This window comes from Oratosquilla oratoria, chromosome 14 (assembly GCF_046742065.1).
Source record: "Oratosquilla oratoria isolate Oo_2021 chromosome 14, ASM4674206v1, whole genome shotgun sequence".
In the NCBI taxonomy this organism is placed as follows: Eukaryota; Metazoa; Arthropoda; class Malacostraca; order Stomatopoda; family Squillidae; genus Oratosquilla; species Oratosquilla oratoria.
Window position 1 is genome coordinate 16,419,652 of NC_134790.1, and position 5,000 is coordinate 16,424,651.

The 5,000-nt window shown below is 49.8% G+C and overlaps 1 protein-coding gene across 3 annotated transcripts in view; it reads left to right on the top strand.

Annotated features, from left to right (window-relative positions):
• The window catches only part of LOC143032740 (uncharacterized), a 126,653-nt gene that overhangs the window by 12,493 nt on the left and 109,160 nt on the right, over positions 1–5,000 (top strand). Inside the window, exon 1 of one of the 3 annotated variants that reach the window (XM_076197693.1) lies at positions 3,963–4,709. The exons of 1 other annotated variant lie outside the window; for it this stretch is intronic. The gene's annotated coding sequence lies outside the window, so the exon portion shown is untranslated. Of the gene's footprint in view, positions 1–3,962; positions 4,710–5,000 lie in introns of those variants that run through there. One more of the 3 variants, XM_076197697.1, reaches the window with a different exon arrangement.

The following is a 5,000-nucleotide window of genomic DNA, read 5'->3' on the forward strand; positions in this document are numbered from 1 at the left end:
ATCACGTTGCCGTTCCCTAGCGGGCCCTACACGACCAATATTATTGCCCAATATTCCTTATTTGTGCAATATTATTGACTGTGTAGGGATGGTATTTAAGAGTCACACATGTCTGGCTATTACATTTGATATCTTCAATATATTGTGTCATTCTTCAATACCATCCCTACACCATCTATAATATTGCGCAATTAAGGTATATTGCGCAATAATGTTGACCATGTAAGGCCCGTTTAGGCCGAATAAAATCGCCTGGCATTATCCAGAATGGAATGAGTGAAGTGGATCCTCGTGGTGGATGGAGGTAGATGTCTGTAATCTACGTTGACTCGTAGATGTTATCCTTATCTACAAGAACTTAGTGGCTCTGTAGTAACACACATTTCTTTTGTTGATAAATAAATTTACTTGTTTTACTAATTCATTAATTCATTCCTTTCATTTATTTTCATATATCTACTTATTCATTTATTAATTTATTCATTTATTTACTTATTTACTGTATTCTGGATGATACAATTTTTTTTATTCTTCATCCGATCAGGGATTTTGGATCAACACTGGATAAAAATTGATTTGACTGAGATCCTGTGTTCTCCTGTTCTTCTGAATAGAACAATTTCGTATTAGCCTAAGTAAATAAACAAATACATATATATATATATATATATATATATATATATATATATATATATATATATATATATACATATATATATATATATATATATATATATTAATAAGAAAATATATAAATAAATCAATAAATAGGTATATATCATTTTATATATATACATACATACATACATATACCAAGGCTTTTTCCCCCTTACAAGGGAGGTAGCCAAAAAGAAAAAGGCATAAAATCATTCCCACCCATTCCATCCCTGAATACACTCCACATCCCTCCACCCTCCCTCTTTTCTTAGCACCTCCTGGATGACGGGTCATCCCTGCACCTTGTCCACTGCCCTGGGTCAGAAGCAGTGTCGCAAGACACAGCACATCCACAGCAAGGCCTCTTCATTAAATCGGCGACCCCCCTCTCCGTCCCCCTATGCATAAAAGGAGAAGATGGGGAGAAATCACTTCGGGCTGCGTCAAATTTTGCTCACACATACTACCTCACACCCCATCCCCCGGCCCATTCCACCTCATGCATCACAACATCATATATATATATATATATATATATATATATATATGTTGAGACATTGTGACAAGTTTAAAAAGGTGGAAAAAGAGAGTCACGGGTCTCGTTCCGAGAAAAGAAGCTACAAGTGAAACCGGTCAGGAATAAACTCGGAACGAGAACCGTGATTCTCTTTTTCCACCTTTTTCATATATATATATATATATATATATATATATATATATATATTATATATATATATATATATATTATATGCATATATGTTATACATGCGTGTGTGTGCGTGTGTGTGATTCACTATGGTCTTGGATCACGTGTTGGACTCATGATCGACAGCTATTTTCCTTCCGGAAGAGAGCTCAGAGCTCGCGCGTGTGTGTGTCCATATATGTCACCATTACCTTGTCTCAAAAATTAATATGAATAAAAGAAAATGAGGAATCTGACTAACTATCACGGAACAGTTTTACCACAGCCACAACTCTTGTTCGGGTGAGCCTCTCCTACGTTCGGGTTGGGGCTCGACACGTCCACTGTGAAATTGGCACCCGAGTGTCACGGAACTGTTGGCACGAAGGTACTTCTTCCTAGGAAGGAGGAGGGAGAAGGAGAGAGAAAGGAGGAGGAGGAGGGAGGAGAGAGGAGGAGGGAGGACGAGGGGAGGAGGATGGAAGGTGAGGGAGAGGAGGAGGAACTGGGGGAGAAATGGCGGATATGACACGTGACTCGGAAAATGGCGCCAAACACTGTGACGTCACAGAGTCTACGGAAATGTCGCCGCGGGTTCCTGGTTAGGGCGCGCGACAAGTGCCCGGGACGACGACGACAGAGGAGGAGGAGGAGGAGGAGGAGGAGGAGGAGGAGGAGGAGGAGGAGTACGAGGAGCAGGAGGAGGAGCAGCAGGAGGAAGAGAATGAGGAAGAGGAGGAGGAGGAGGAGGGGAGGAGGAGCAGCAGGAGGAAGAGAAGGAGGAAGAGGAGGAGGAGGAGGAGGGGAGGAGGAGCAGCAGCAGGAAGAGGAAGAAGAAGAAGAAAAGGAGGAGGAATAGGAGGAGGGGGAAGAGGAATAGAAAGAGAGGATAAAGAGATGGAGAAGGAGGACGAGGAGGAGAAATAGGTGGAGGAGGAGTATGAAGAAGAGGTGGAGAAGGAGGAAGTGGAGAAGGAGGAAGAGAAGGAGGGGGTGTAAGGGAGGAAAAGGAGGAGAAAGAGGAAAAGGAGGAAGAAGAGAAGGTGGAGAAGGAGGAAGGGAGAGGAGGAAGAGGATGAGAAAAAGGAGGAGGAGGAGGAAGGAGGAAGAGGATGAGAAAAAAGAGGAGGAGGAAGAGGAAGAGGAGGAGGAAGGAGAAGAGGGGGTGGAAGTAGAGGATAAGCATGAGGAGGAGGAGGAAGAGGAGGTCAACAATGAGGAGGGGAGGAGGAGGTAGACAAGGAAGAGGAGGAGGTAGAGGAGGTAGAGGAGGAGGAGGAGGAGGAGGTGGAGAAGGAGGAGGAGGTGGAGAAAGAGGAGGTAGAGAAGGAGGGGGAGGAGGAAAAGGTGGAGAGGGAGGAGGTAGAGAAGGAGGGGGAGGAGGTGGAGGAGGAAGAGGTGGAGAAGGAGGAGGTAGAGAAGGAGGAGGAGGTAGAGGAGGAGGAGGAAGACGAGGAGGAGGAGCAGGAAGACGAGGAAGACGATGAGGAGGAGGAGGAAGACGAGTAGGAGGAGGAAGACGAGGAGGAGGAGGAAGACGAGGAGGAGAAGGAAGACGAGGAAGACGAGGAGGAGGAATACGAGGAAGACGATGAGAAGGAGGAGGAAGACGAGGAGGAGGAGGAAGACGATGAAGACGAGGAGGAGGAGGAGGAGGAAGACGGGGAGGAGGAAAACGATGATGAGGCAGACGAGGAGGAGGAAGACGAGGAGGAGGAGGAAGACGAGGAGGAAAAGGAAGACGAGGAAGACGAGGAGGAAAAGGAAGACGAGGAAGACGAGGAGGAGGAAGACGAGGAAGACGATGAGAAGGAGGAAGACGAGGAGGAGGAGGAGGAAGACGAGGAGGAGGAGGAGGAAGACGATGAAGACGAGGAGGAGGAAGACGAGGAGGAGGAGGAGGAGGAAGACGATGATGAGGAGGCAGACGAGGAGGAGGAAGACGAGAAGGAAGACGAGGAGGAGGAGGAAGACGAGGAGGAGGAGGAAGACGAGGAGGAGGAAGACGAGGGGGAGGAGGAAGACGAGGGGGAGGAGGAAGACGAGGAGGAGGAGGAAGAGGAGGAGGAGGAAGAGGAATCATGTTTCGACGAAGAAAACCACGCGGGACATGGGATCTCCCCCTGGGTCATGCCAGCCGAAGAACCACGTAGATCCAGAGTAGACCCTCGCCGTAGATTCAGGTAGAATCAGGGTAGTTTGTTGGTCGTCGCGTCGGGTCGGGCGTTGTGTGTTCGGTAACTCTGAGTCAACGGCGTGGGTTCGGGGGGAGTTGGCGATCCAGTTTTGAATCTCAGGTGTGGTCTGTTGCTTAGAGTAACGGTCACAGACACCTCTACGGAATGCCTGGCGAACTCGGGCCAAAGGCAATGAAATGGTCGAATTCGTGTGATACACATTTCTCCCCTCGATAAGCGTCCCGATAAGAGCTTATCATCGAGCTTGATAAGGCGTTCGTTGTTTGTCCCTGAACGTCCTTCTTACCCTCAGGCCACGAGGCGCTGTGGCGACGCGATGCGTTGGGTCCAACACGGCGTGCCTCAGGGTACTATTTTGACCTTTACGGCCAAGAACCTCTGGGATCGACAGTGCCACCCGCTGGAGGAGGAGGAGAACTCGAGCTTATTATTTGGTGGCTGTGCAGGGCTTGTGGACTCTGGCAGGCAGGAGGCGAAGGAAAACTTATACTCAAATATGATTGGTCAACGCGTCAAGCCTCATGCACTTAGTGGACATGTCGCTTTTCGTCACCACTCTGAGTTCTCCAAGGGCGGCCGGCGACGCGACGGTTGGTCCGTGAGTGGCACCAGGGTCGTCGTCGTTGTCGTCGTCGTCGGAGTGCCACGGACACGAACGAAGGCACCCCAAGCAGTCAGGTGCGCGAAGAAGCAAGCAACCCAAGCAAGCAAGCAAGCAAGGAAGGGGTGGTGCCCTGTTCTTCATCCGGAGGGGGAAAGACCTTTCAACTTTCCCTTCCGAGACTTCCGCCTCCTCCTCCTCCTCCCTCAGGAGTCCGCCCAAGTAGTTCCGCCGGCCAACACCTTTCCTTCCTTCCGCTTGGAGGAAAGGAAAGTTGTTGACTGTCGCCCTCGATTCCCCCGACTCGAACACATATCCGCTTCAGTGCATTCCAGGCCGAACTCCATCCACCCACGGACCACTTGGGGTGGTCCTCCACTACCACCACCACCACCGCCACCACCAGTGCCACCTCCACCCACCCCAACCACACTCTCCCCTTGCTACTCAGGTACCCCCCTCCCCCATCACCACCACCACCACCACCTCTCGCCACCTCCTCCAGCGAGCCGCCATTGCCGAGACTATAGTCTTCTCGACAACCCCTGGACTGACGCTTGGACATCAGGTGAGTGCTCGTTCCCCCGTTTCTGGTCTTTCCTTAGCTCCTGTGGCGACCTTAGGTCTTCCACAGTACGTTCGGACCGAAGAAGATACTCGAGCCGCGAGAGGTTCCGAAGAAGAAGAAAAATAAATCGAAAACCTCGAAGTCCGTCGAACTTACGTGCGCGAAGAAAAAGAAGAACCGACGCCCGCAAGGCTTCTGGAGGCTTCCAGGACCGCTACTGGAATGCCTCCTCCCGTAGGGTCTTCCCTCCCGTCGGAAGATGAGGATTCTCCCCTCCCCCCCTTTTTATCG